The sequence below is a fragment of the Ursus arctos genome, unplaced genomic scaffold, assembly GCF_023065955.2.
Source record: "Ursus arctos isolate Adak ecotype North America unplaced genomic scaffold, UrsArc2.0 scaffold_26, whole genome shotgun sequence".
Lineage (NCBI taxonomy): Eukaryota > Metazoa > Chordata > Mammalia > Carnivora > Ursidae > Ursus > Ursus arctos.
Genome location: NW_026622941.1, coordinates 13,979,524 through 13,993,945, shown reverse-complemented (window position 1 = coordinate 13,993,945; position 14,422 = coordinate 13,979,524). Strand labels below are relative to the sequence as shown.

At 36.4% G+C, this 14,422-nt stretch overlaps 1 protein-coding gene across 2 annotated transcripts in view; it reads left to right on the top strand.

The window, feature by feature from the left end:
* The window catches only part of LOC113257856 (histone H4), a 60,337-nt gene that overhangs the window by 16,656 nt on the left and 29,259 nt on the right, over positions 1 to 14,422 (top strand). For both annotated transcript variants that reach the window (XM_026502370.4, XM_026502369.4), the window contains one exon: positions 9,265 to 9,409. The gene's annotated coding sequence lies outside the window, so the exon portion shown is untranslated. The remainder of the gene's footprint in view (positions 1 to 9,264; positions 9,410 to 14,422) is intronic.

Below are 14,422 nucleotides of genomic sequence, written 5' to 3'. Positions count from 1 at the left end.
TATCCATTCATCACTCAATGGACATTTGGGCTTTTCCATATTTTGGCTATTGTGGATAGTGCTGTTATAAATATTGGGGTTCAGGTGCCCCTTCAAATCACTATGTTTGTATCCTTTGGATAAATACCTAGTAGTGCAATTGCTGGGTCATAGGGTAGTTCTATTTTTAACTTTTTGAGGAACTTCCATACTGTTTTCCAGAGAGGCTTCACCAGGTTGCATTCCCACCAACAGTGTAGGAGGATTCCCCTTTCACCTCATCCTCGCCAACATCTGTTGTTTCCTGAGTCGTTAATTTTAGCCATTCTGACTGGTGTGAGGTGGTATCTCATTGTGAAAAACACAGTGAGATTTGTATTTCCCCGATGATGAGTGATGTTGAGCATTTTTTCATGTGTCTGTTAACCATTTGTATGTCTTCTTTGGAGAAATGTCTGTTCATGTCTTCCACCCATTTCTTAACCAGATTTTTAAATTTGGGGGTGTTTGATAAGTTCTTTATAGATACTAGCCCTTTATCCAATATGTCATTTGCAAATATCTTCTCCCATTCCATTGGTTGCCTTTTAGTTTTGTTGGTTGTTTCCATTGCTGTGCAGAAGCTTTTTATCTTGATGAAGTCCCAATAGTTCATTTTTGCTTTTGTTTCCCTTGCCTCTAGAGATGTGTCCAGTAAGAAGTTGCTGGGACCATGGTCAAAGAGGTTGCTGCCTGTGTTCTCCTCTAGGATTTTCATGGATCCCTGTCTCACATTTAGGTCTATAATCCATTTCGAATTTATTTTTGTGTATGGTGTAGGAAAGTGGTCCAGTTTCATTCTTCTGCATGTGGCTGTCCAATTTTCCCAACACCATTTGTTGAAGAGATGGGCTTTTTTCCATTGGATATTCTTTCCTGCTTTGTTGAAGATTAGTTGACCATATAGTGTGGCTCCATTTCTGGGGTCTGTATTCTGTCCCATTGATATATGTGTCCGTTTTTGTACCAGTACCATACTGTCTTTGTGACTACAACTTTGTAATACAGCTTGAAGTCCAGAATTGTGATGCTTTCAGCTTTGGTTTTCTTTTTCACCATTACTTTGTCTATTTGGGTCTTTTCTGGTTCCATACAAATTTTAGAATTGTTTGTTCTAGCTCTGTGAAAAATGCTGGTGTTATTTTGATAGGGTTTGCATTGAATGTGTATATTGCTTTGGGTACTATAGACATTTTAACAATATTTTTTCTTCCAGTCCATGAGCACAGGCTGATTTTCCATTTCTTTGTGTCTTTCTCAATTTCTTTCATAAGTGTTCTATAGTTTTCAGAGTACAGATCTTTTACCTCTTTGGTTAGGTTTATTCCTAGGTATCTCATGGTTTCTGGTACAACTGTACATGGGATCAATTCCCTGATTTCTCTTTCTGACACTTCATTATTGGTGTATAGAAATGCAACAGATTTCTGTGCTTTGATTTTTATATCCTGCAACTTTGCCGAATTCCTGTATCAGTGCTACCAATTTTTTAGTGTAGTCTTTCAGATTTTCTACATAGAGTATCATGTCATCTGCAAAGAATGAATGTTTGACTTCTTCCTTGCTGATTTGGATGCCTTTTATTTCTTTTTGTTTTCTGATTGCTAAGGCTAAGACTTCCAGTATTATGTTGAACAACAGTGATGAGAGTGGACATCCCTGTCCTATTCCTGACCTTAGGGGAAAAGCTCTCAAGTTTTCCCCATTAAGGATGATATTAGCAGTGGGTCTTTTGTATATGACCTTTGTGATATTGAGGTATTTTCCTTCTACCCCACTTTCTTGAGGGTTTTGTAGTTGTTCTAAAGATTTATTTATTTATTTGAGTGGGTAGAGGGACGGAGGGAGAGAGAAACTCCAAGCAGACTCCACACAGCACAGAGCCCAATACAGGGCTCAGTCTCACCACCATGAGATCATGACCTGAGCTGAAACCAAGAGTCAGATGCTTAACCAACTGTGTCACCCAGGAAGCCCTCTTGAGGGTTTTTATCAAGAAAGGATACTGTATTTTGTCAAATGCCTTTTCTGCATCTATTGAGAGGATCCTATGGTTCTTACCTTTCTTTTATTAATGTGCTGTATCATGTTGATTGATTTGTGACTGTTGAACCACCCCTGCAGCCCAGAAATAAATCCCACTTGGTTGTAGTGAATAATCCTTTTAATGTACTGTTGGATTCAATTAGCTAGTATCTTGGTGAGAATTTTTGCATCCATATCCACTGGGGATATTGGTCTGTAATTCTTTTTAGTGGGAACTTTGGTTTTAGAATCAAGGTAATACTGGCCTTATAGAGTGAGTTTGGAGGTTTTCCTTCCATTTCTGTTTTATGGGACAGTTTCAAAAGAATAGGTATTAATTCTTCTTTAAATGTTTGGTAGAATTCCCCTGGGTAGCCATTGGGCCCTAGACTCTTGTTTGTTGGGAGACTTTGGTTACCGATTCCATTTCTTTTCTGGTTATGGGTCTGTTCAGATTTTTAATTTCTTCCTGATTCAGTTTTGGTAGTTTATATGTTTCTAGGAATTTATCCTTTTCTTCCAGATTGCCTAATATGTTGGCATATAATTGCTCACAATATTCTCTTATAATTGATTGTTTTCTGTGGTGTTGGTTATGATCTCTCCGGTTTTTTTCATGATTTTATTTATTTGGGTCCTTTCTGTTTTCTTTTTGATAAGTCTGGCTACTGGTCTATTAATTTTGTTAATTCTTTCAAAGAACCAGCTCCTCGTTTCATTGATCTGCTCTACTGTTTTTTTTTAAATTTCTTTATCATTTATTGCTGCTCTAATTTTATTATTTCCCTTCTACTGGATTTAGGCTTTATTTGCAGTTCTTTTTCTATCTCCTTTAGGTGTAAGATTAGGTTGTGTATTTGAGACTTTTCTTGCTTCTTGAGGTAGGCCTGTATTGCTATATACTTCCTTCTTAGGACCACTTTTGTTGCATCCCAAAGATTTTGTACTGTTGTGTTTTCATTTGCTTCCATATTTTTTTTAATTCTTCTTTAATTTCCTGGTTAACCCATTCATTCCTTAGTATGATGTTTTTTAACCTCCTTATATTTGTGGTCTTTCCAAATTTTTTCTTGTGGTGGACTTCAAGTTCCATAGTAAACATTTAATCTTTAAAAATAGATAAAGGGAAAGGTGGAACATTTCAGGGGGTCACATCAAAAATCTTATTTTTCTATCTGGCTTTGTAATCATGGAGAAAGGAAGAATATGTGTGCCTGAGAGGCAGAGGAACAGAATATTTTGCTTTGCTCTCTCTATAGCATTTTGCACAGTTAACAGTTGTCTTTTTCTGGGAACTTTAATCTTTTGTCTTTCACAACCATGTTTGTAATCTCTACTTTTGGGCAATCTCCTTTGCTATCTCTATTTCCTTACTCATCCTTTTAAAATGCTAGTGTTTTTCAGCATTCTATCCATCCTTTGTCTTCCTTTACCTGGTTTACCTGGGTAATATTATTCACAAATGCACTTTCTAAGTTAGCACATATCTTCTTCCTCCAAACTGATCCTTATGATAAATAACTGTGAATAACATTTTCTATTACGAAAGTTGATAGTGAACAAATCCCAAACATTCAGAGGCTCAACACAATAAAGAATAATTTCTTACTATTATGATAGTCCAACGAGGACAGGTGTTCATGGGCAGAAGATAGCATTCTTTCCTGATTTGATTTAGGTGTGTGTGTAGGTATGCTTCACTTTGACTCGGGTGAAGCTAAATGAAAATCAAAAGTATTCTTTAACACTGATCTATCTTCTCACTTAAGTAAAACAGAACTTAATGGGGCATTGCTAAATAATGAAGAATCCTACTGCTGCATATTGATTCAAGAAATTTCCTGTAAAACAGCTACGTGCCAGGAAATCTTAAAAAGATGACTTGTTGCTTATCAGTGGAGTCAGTGGAGGTATTATGGCCATGCAGTTGTTGGGGGTAATTAGAAGTAATGCCATGAAATCTGCACAGGTCTGGGATGAGGTTGCTCAATACAGTACAGTTGTTTTGTTGTTGTTTTTTCTGCCAGAAAACATTCTCATGAAATTTTAAAAAAGGAAAGAAAGCTTTGCTTATTATTAGAGGCTTACTGAAAAGTCAAAAAATAGAGGTGCCTAGGTGGCTCAGTTGGTTAAGCATCCTACTTTTGATTTTGGTTCAGGGCATGATCTCAGGGTGGTGGAACTGAGTACCCCCCCTCATGGGGCTCTATGTTCTGGGGGAGTCTGCTTCTCTCCCTCTCCTTCTCCCTCTGCCCCTCCCCCTCCTGATGAGCACTCTCTCTCTAAACTAAATCTTAAAAAAAAAAAAAAAAAGAAATGCTTTGTTGATTGTGAATATAAAGGTAGGATAATGTTGTTTATCCTCCCCATAATCTTTATAATTATTGACTTCCTTATCAATATTATAATTTATCCAAATAATTCAAATGAAAACGTATGGGAGCCCAAATCATGCATTTCGTTTTTTTCTTTTCACATCCTGGGATGATTTAGGTTTCTCTTTTAGGTTTCTTTGAAAAAATTAATAGAAACTTGTAGAAATATTAGATCTGATTCTCCTAGATAATTTAAAAACAGGTATTAAGTCTGATTAGACTTGTGAACATATCTACTTCCAACCTGAGAAGCTGAATTCTTAAGTAGAAAGAAGACAAAATTCACATATCAAAGCTGAAATAACAATTAAAAACGATTAGTTGTATTTTTAGGTTCTAATTGGGTACAATTTAAATATTAATCATATGACATGAAATTTATTTAGCTGAATCACAACTAAAATTTGAAATAAAGATCATAAGTCTTAACTATTCTATTTTTGGGGATCTGTTGTAGGGAAAGGATCCAAAAAACAGGTAGAAAGCTTGCCACACAAGTATAATTTTTCTGCAGCAGTATTTTAAAAAGAAAAAAAAAAAGACAATTTAAATGTTACATTAATGAAAATTATAAAATAAATTACAGTGCTTCATAGAATAAACTACAATAGTTTAATAGTTATGAAAACTTGCATCATTATTATTAATAGCCAGATCCTTATAATTTCAGATTTAAAAGGCCATATGGAAAATTGGGCACACAGTATGATCTCAACTGAGAAAAATATGCATAGGAAAAAATACATAAAAATTTACTAAATGTTGAAGTTTATTTGTTTTGAGGAGTACCATTCGGGTGAAGTTTTCACTTTTTCTTTATATTTTCCAATTCTTCTACAATGAGTATAAACAGTGAGTCATAAGCAGCCTTTAAAAATTATAGTTAAAATATTTTAAAATATAGGGACGCCTGGGTGGCACAGCGGTTAATCGTCTGCCTTCGGCTCAGGGCGTGATTCCGGTGTTACGGGATCGAGTCCCACATCAGGCTCTTCCGCTATGAGCCTGCTTCTTCCTCTCCCACTCCCCCTGCTTGTGTTCCCTCTCTCGCTGGCTGTCTCTCTCTGTCGAATAAATAAATAAAATCTTTAAAAAAAAAAAAAAATATTTTAAAATATATTAACATTTGTTGCTGTTGATTATGACATTAAATACATTTTCTCTCAACAGTTTGTCCATACACAAGACTTCATGTCATACACAAGAACAAAAGCAATGAATGACTCTATCGCAACATACAGTATGACACCAAATTTGATACTCTGAAAACTGTCAAGAATTGAATAGTAAGAGATGTTCAGGACAGTTGGTTTGTAGGGGAAAGGCTGAGGGGTGAACTGATAGCTCCATCCAAATAGGTTTAGGGTATTTCTTTCAGTGGAAGTATGCAAAATCAGTGTGGCAGAAGTAGAATTAGATGAAATGTTTTCAATAAACATATGAAAATTTGTTTTCAAATTTTCTTTTACAAAGAAAAACTTATTTTTTAAATCATGAGATCTAGCCCGTAAAGACATATGATGCCTCAAAACATTGCAAATTTACCTTCTTTATAAATATTCAAACAGAAGCTAGTGGCTATTACTTGGAGATAGTGATATTTTCTACAAACAGGGAACTCAAACATTTATGAGTTTTGCAAAAATAAAAACATATGAATTTTAGAATATTCATAGAAATACGTTTCTTCAAGTTACATTTAAAATCAATTCCTGGGGGCACCTGAGTCGCTCAGTCAGTTGAGTGTCTGACTCTTGGTTTCCCCTCAGGTCGTGATCTCATGGGTCATGGGATTGAGCCCTGTGTTAGGCTCCGCTCTCAACGGGGAGACTGCTTAAGGATTCTCTCCCCCTTCCCCTTCCCAGACATTCTCTCTCTAAAATAAATAAATAGATCCTTAACAAATAACATAAAATCAGTTCCTGTATGTTTTATTTTATGAATATAGATACTTTCTTTAAAATATTACTTTCTCTAAAATATTATATTGTATTTAAGAGACTGTCCTCGGGTGCCTGGGTGGCTCAGTCGGTTAAGCATCTGCCTTGGGCTCAGGTCATGATCCCAGAGTCCCAGGTTGAGCCCAACGTAAGGCTCCCTGCTCAGCGGGGAGCCTGCTTCTTCCTCTCCCTTTGCCCCTCCCCCTGCTCCTTCTCTCTCTCTCTATCACCTGCGGGCACGCACACATATTCTTTCACATAAATAAATAAAATCTTTTTAAAAAATGAGACTGTCCTTGTAACAGAGGCTATAAGGCTGAATAAAGCATTTTTCCTCTAGCTTTCATTAATATCAAAAAGTTAATGTGTAAAAAATTAAAGGTATAAAAAGTATAAGAACTGTCATAGCAGTATATAGCAGAAAGATTTGGCAACAACTGTGTCTGATAATATCAGTTATTGACTTTTTCGGGGAAGTTAAAAAATATGTGCTTGGCTTTGAAAACAGATTAAACTTTCAAGTACTAAATGAATAATGGCTATGCATTCTGGAAACTCAATAAACAAGATTAAAAGTGCAGAAAGTTCCTAAGTAATTATTTGACTATGAATTAGTTCTTTTGCAGTGAATCCTATATAAATCTATAAGGAAGGGAGAAAAGGATTCAGATGAGTAGATTTTTTTTCAAAATATATGACAGCCAATGAACTTGCTGGAAAAACACAACCAATAACCATATTTTAAAAGAGTACTCTGCATTGAACCATATTCTTGACAGATGCTCTGGGTATATATTGCTGTGCCTAATGAGTAAATTGAAATGAAATAAAATCACAACTAAAATTTGAAATAAAGATCATAAGACTTAACTATTCTACTTTTGGGGCTCTGTTGTAGGGAAAGGATCCAAAAAACAGGTAGAAAACTTGCCACACAAGTATAATTTTTCTGCAGCAGTATTTTAAAAAGAAAAAAAAGACAATTTAAATGTTACATTAATAAAATTATAAAAATGAAATAAAAGAATAATACTTGAAATAGCTGAGGAAAACAATTATTAATTAATATTGTAAAACAATATAAACAAATAATCCAGGCTAGAATAATCATTTTAAGATTATCCAGGGTGACAATGCAGTTTTACCTTCAGATGCCAATCATTTCTTTCCTGGGTCCAAGGGAAATAAAGGCTTATGGAGGAAGGAAGGGAGGACAAGAGACTATGATCGTTAACAGGAGAATAAAGCTTCTGGTGTTTTGTGAGTCTTTGGTCACAGGTCAGCAGAAGGTGCTAGAAGCCCTTTGGAACTCAGTTCTGAGAATGCCATCCCGCACCCTCCAGGAAGCCCCTGAAGAAGGAAATTAAACACACACACACACACACACACACACACACACACACACACACACACACAGTATGTGGGAATTACAATGGCCATAAGTCCAAAGTACACTAGAAAGAAAGTAGCTAGCTACTTTTTCTGAAACTGACAGTATAGAGGCATAAAAATTTGTAATTGGTGTTGAAACAAAATTAAAAGTGTAAGAGATGAATGGTAGGTAACATTTGGGGAAATCGTAAACAAGACAGAAAGTATGGGGCTCCTGGGTGGCGCAGTCCTTAAGCGTCTGGCTTCGGCTCAGGGCGTCATCCCGTCGTTCTGGGATCGAGCCCCACATCAGGCTCCTCTGCTGGGAGCCTGCTTCTTCCTCTCCCACTCCCCCTGCTTGTGTTCCCTCTCTCACTGGCTGTCTCTCTGTCACATAAATAAAATCTTAAAAAAATAAAAGACAGAAAGTAGTAAAAGCATCTTGGTGATTATGTGTAGACTTGTACAGCAGAGGATTTACAGCATGGGAAGCAAGAACAGAGTATGAACAATAAGCATACCTGTCTTGGAAAAATCTGTGACAGACCGAGGGCATTTGTGAAAGACCAATCGACAATTACATTTGAAGACAGCCTTTTGAATTGATTCGTATTATTGACAGCAAGTCTGAATGGTTTCTCTGTTCCTCGTGAATTGAAACAAAGTAAGAGAGATAATGATGAAAGCAAGAGAAGACAACCATTGTATCACACAAATCAGGAAGCCTAAATCAAAACGACCACATAGGCATTACCAAGGATGATTTTCCTTCCAGGTATGACCGTTTTTGCCTCTGTCCTGGTAAAACAAAGGCTTTTACCTCCAGGGGAAAGAGTGAGCAATAGGTGACTGTGACCATTAAGAGGAAAGGAAAGCTTTTGAATTTGGTGAAGTGCAAGTCATTGAGCCAGTGCTAGTGGAAGAAGGTACTGGAAGATTTTTGGTTCCTGTATCTAAAGATGCCAGTTTCCCCCAGGAGGCCAATGAAGAAGGAAGTTCTGTTGGTTTATATGCTTTCTTCCTCTGTCACATTTTCAATTTCATTATTCTCCAAAACAATTAAGATTCAACACAGTGTTAGGTAATACCATTTGAATTTTATTTTTGTAAAATTTGATCTTTTTATATACTTTGTGGCCCACTACATTCCTCCTCTTTTATTTCTCCATTCTTGAGCTTCACGTCTATTTAGAAGTCTCTTAAACCTCCAACGCATTGCATTTGGCCTGACCATTAACAATTTGGAAACTTTGTCCCACATACAGTGCTGAAGTTCATAAGAGGAATGAACTGCAGTTGAGTGTTTTCTTTTGTCTCCTTGACTGGTCCTCTCTGAAAGGGAAAATAAGGTAGGAAGACAGATGGGTCCCATATTTAAGGAGTCAGTGAGAATCTATTGGTCCAAGTAACCATTTCCCCTGTTATTCATGGTATATACCGGAGTATCGGCATCAGCACTAGATTGTGTAAGAATAATGAGTCCATGATATCAATTAGATGGCATCCTTCTCACATTGCTTGTCTTTTTTTCTCAGATTCAGTCCTATCCGAATGGAAGCCAGCCACTCAGTCCAGCACAGCAAGATCTTTGGATCCCAAAAAAGCAGTGGGTGGATCTCCAGAAACTGACTTTGACAAGGGCTCCTGTATTCAAATATGCTGGAAGCTCATCCACCCGTGGTAGGTGGTAGATCTGGGATCTACAGAGACTAGAAATAGTGGTGATTATCAACCTAAGGGACTGCTGTCAGGAGATTAATAAAGCCATGACAGATGGGAGACTCACCGGGTCATCATGAGAAGTTAAATCTTAGGAATCTAAGGAAACTTATTTTTGAAAATGATTAAATCAATATTTTGGGGAGTCACTGATCTAATGAGAGTTTTTTATTAAACCCTATTTTTAAAGTAGACGAGATATTTGTATTCATATGCTTAAATCTTACTTTCTTTAATAGTATAGTCTCTGAGTTATAGCATTTTCTTCAGTCACTCATATACAAAATATTATCCTGCCAGCTATATGTTTATATAGTGTGCGGTTTTTTGAAAATGTAATATATGATCATGTTAAAAAATAATTTTTATAGGGGCGCCTGGGTGACTCAGTTGGCTGAGTGTCTGCCTTCAGCTCAGGTCATGATCCCAGGGTCCTGGGATAGAGCCCCCCATCTGGCTCCCTGCTCAGCAGGGAGCCTGCTTCTCCCTCTCCCTCTGCCCCTCCCCCTGCTTGTGCTCACTCTCTCATGCTCTCTTTCTCAAATAAATAAATAAAATCTTTAAAAAATAATAGTTTTTATAAAAAGACACATATTACAGTAAGTGAGCCTCCCACCCAGATTTCCTGGTAGCTCATCACAAATCAGTTATTTTTAACATTTTTTTAAACCCAGCTTTATTGAGATAGAGTTGACCTTAACATTATGTAAGCTTAACATGTACAGTGTGATTATTTGATACATATATATGTTGGAAAATGATTACCGCAAAAGGTTAGTCAACACTTCCATGGTGAGAACATTTGAGTTATATTCTCTTAGTAAATGTCAAGTCTATAATACAACACTGAGAATACTGAGAACTACAATCACGCTGTACAGCAGATCTCCAGAGCTTATTCATCTTATAACTAGAAGGTTATACCTTTGGACCAACATCTCCCCAGTTCTCTGACACCCAGGCCCTGGCAACCACCATTCTACCATATGTTTTTATGCATTGTGGCCTTTTTAGGTTCTACATGTGAGATCAAACAGGATTTGTCTTTCTCTCTCTGACTTATTTCACTTAGCATAACGTCCTCAATGTCCATCCATGTTGTCGCAAATGACAGGGTTTCCTTCCTGTTTTATGGCTGAATAGTATTCCATTGTAGCTATTTCCCCTTTCTATTCATTCATCCGTGGTGACTTAGGTTGCTTCCATGTCTTGAGTATTGTGAATAAAGCTACAATGAACATGGGGGTGCAGATATTTCTTAGAGATCATCTTAGTGATGTCATTTCCTTTGGATGTACACCCAGAAGTAAGATTGTTGAGTAACACGTATCAAGAGTTTACCTAATCTACTCCCTGCCACTGCTGCCTGGGCATCCATTTTGTTTGGCCAAGCCGACTGCAGGGGTCTTAACCTGACATTAGCCCCTCATGCAAGTGCCTGCCTCAGAGAGCAGCTGGCAGAGTCGCAAGTAAATGTAAGTTGCTGATGTGACTTCCCTTGATGGCCCTTGTGATAGAATCTCCCCTGCCTCCTGGGGCCTTCCCCTCGTGTGCTCCTTAGATAAAACCCCTGCAAAGCTTACCAAAACCCCAGTCTTTGGTTTGAACTGATCAGTCTGGCCTTAGACCAGGACCTGCCTTAGGTGCTGCCACTATCTGCCTACACCAGGCCTTGACCTCCCATGTGGCCCCTCGAGGCATGCTGTGTACATTCTCTGGGACCTATGAGTAGTAAACTACTCTATTTCATTCCCTGTGGCCTTTTTTTGGGCCATAGCTTACCGTCTGACACCCCAGATGTCAATTTGATAAAGTCACAATGATATGGAAATTTTGTTTTTAATATATTGAGGAACTTCCATATTATTTTCCATGTGGCTGCACTAATTTACACTCCAACCAACAGAGCACAAGTGTGCCCTTTTCTCCACATCCTCGCCAACACTTGTCATCTCTTGTCTTTTTGGCACTAGCCATTCTAACAGGCATAAGGTGATATCTCATTATGGTTTTGATTTTCAGTTCTCCAATGATTAGTGATGTTCAGTCTCTTCTCATGCATCTGTTAGACATTTGGAAATCTTCTTTAGGAAAGGAAGATATCAGGTTAAAAGAAGATAGTCAGGCTCTCTCCCGTTTTTCAATTGGATTATTGGGATTTTTTTTGCCATTGAGCTGTAGGAGTTCTTTATGAAATTTGGATATCAACCCCTTATCAGATACCTGTTTTGTAAATATTTTTCCCATGTATTTTCTTTATTCATTGACTGATTTTATTTTATTTTTTTCTGTGCAGAAGCATTTAGATTGATGCAGTCCCACTTGTTTATTTTTGCTCCCGTTGCTTGTGCTTTTGGTGTCATATCCAAAAATCATTGCCCAGACCAACATCAATGCACTTTTCCCTCTGTTTTATTCTAGGAGTTTTATGGTATCAGGTCTTGTACTGAATTTTAATTGTAATTTTAATTTTTGTGTGTGGTGTAAGATGGGGGTCAATTTTGTTATTTTTCATGGGAATATCCAGTTTTCCCAGCACCATTTATTGAAGAGACTAATGTTTCCCCATTGAGTATTCTTGGTTCCCTTTTCAAATATTGGTTGATCATATATGCATGGAATTTTTCTGGGATCTCAGTTCTGTTTCATTGGCCTGTGCATCTGTTTTTATTCCAGTACCATACTTTGCAATGTAGTTTGAAATCAGGAAGTGTGATACCTCCTGCTTTGTTCTTCTTTTTTAAGATTGCCTTTGCTATTTGAGGTCTTTCATGGCTCCATACAAATTTTAGGATTTTTTTTTTAATTTCTGTGAAAAAAAAATGCCATTGGAATTTTGATTGCATTCGATCTATAGATGGTTTTTGGTAGAATGTGTATTTTAACAATATTAATTCTTTTGATCCATCAAAACAGAATATCTTTTCATTTATTTGTGTCGTCTTCAATTTCTTTCATCAGTGTTTTATAGTTTTCCTTGTATAGATTTTTTGCTTCCTTGATTAAATTTATTCCTAAGTACTTTATTGTTTTTGATGCCACTATAAACGGGATTATATTCTTTATTTCCTTTTCAGATAGTTTGTTGTTAGTGTATAGACATGCAACTGATTTTTGTATGTTGATTTTGTATTCTGCAACTTTACTGAACTCGTTTATTAGTTCTGACAGTTTTTTAGTGCAGTCTTTAGGATTTTCTTTATATAAGATCGTATCATCTGCAAACAGAAACAATATTACTTTGTTTCTTTTCCAACTTGGATGCCTTTTATTTCTGTTTCTTACCTAATTGCTCTGGCTAGAATTCTATTACTACGTTGAATAAGAGTGGTGAAAGTGGGCACCCTTGTCTTGTTCCTGATCTTAAAAGAAGAGCTTTCAACTTTCACCATTGAGTATGATGTTAGCTATAAGTTTGTTATATATGGCCTTTATTACATTGAGATATGTTCTTTGTATACAAATTTGTTGAGAGTTTTAATCCTGAAAAGATGTTGAATTTTGTCAAATGCTTTTTCCGCATCTGTCGAGATGAGCATAAGATGATTTTTTATCTTTCATTCTGTTAGTGTGGCATATCATATTTATTGATGTGCATGTGTTGAACCATCCTGGCATGCCAGGGATAAATCTCACTTGATCATGTATGATTCTTTTAGAGTATTGTTGCTTTGTTAGTATTTTGTTGAAGATTTTTGCCTCTGTATTCACCAGGGATATTAGCCTATAGTTTCCTTTTCTTGTAGTGTCCTTATCTGGCTTTGATATTAGGATAATGCTGGCTTTGTGATATGAGTTTGGGAGTGTTCCCTCCTCTTCAGTTTTCTGGAAGAGTTTGAGGGTTGGTATTAGTTTTTAAGTGTTTGGTAGAATTCACCAGTGAAATCATCTGGTCCTGGGCTTTTCTTTATTGGGTGGTTTTTGGTTACTCATTTAATCTCCTTACTTGTTATTAGTCTGTTTGGATTTTCTATTTCTTCTGATTCGGTCTTAGTAGGTTGTATGCTTCCAGTAATTTATTCTTCTCGGTTATCCAATTAGTTGATGTATAATGTTCACAGTGGTCTTTTAACAATCCTTTGTATTTCTGCAGTATCAGTTGTAATACCCCCTCTTTCTAATTTCATTTCAGTCTTTTCTTATTTAGTCTAGCTAAAATTGTTGATTTTATCTTAAAAAAAAACCACTCTTAGTTTCATTGATCTTTTCTATTTTTAAAAAATCTTTGTTATTTCCTTCCTTCTGCTAACTTTGGGCTTGGTCCCTTTTTTTCTAGTTCCTAGAGGTTTACAGTTAGGTTGTTGATTTGAGATCTTTTTTTTTTTTTTAATGTAGGCATTTATTACTATAAACTTCACTCCTAGATCAGCTTTTGCTGCATCTATAAGTTTTGGTATGTAGTGCTTGCATTTTTACTTGATTCAAGATATGTATGATTTTACTTTTGATTCCTTCTTTGGTCCATTTGTTGCTCAGGAGTGTGTTGTTTAAATTACACATATTTATGAATCTTCCAGTTTTCTTTCTGTTCTTTATTTCTAGTTTCATACTACTGTGTTTGGAGAAGATACTTGGCATGATTTGAATCTTTTTAAATTTGCTAAGATGTGTTTTGCGACCTAACATGATCTATCCTGGGAAATGGTGTTGGATGGAATCTTCTATATTTGTCTGTTAGGTCCATTTGGTCTAAAGTATAGTTCAAGTCCAGGGTTTCCTTATTGGTCTTCTCTGTCTGGATGATTCATCCATTATTGAAAGTAGGGTATCGACGTCCCCTCCTATTATTGTATTGTTGGCTATTTCTCCCTTCAAATCTGTTGGCATTTGCTTAATATATTTAGTGTTCCAACATTCCTCACAGATTCCCTGCATTAATTTATTTTTTATGTTCACGTTACTTAAATTAATGTCAACAACGAGATATATTTAGTTTCTATGCTTACATTTCTCATTTAAAAACTATAAAACTGA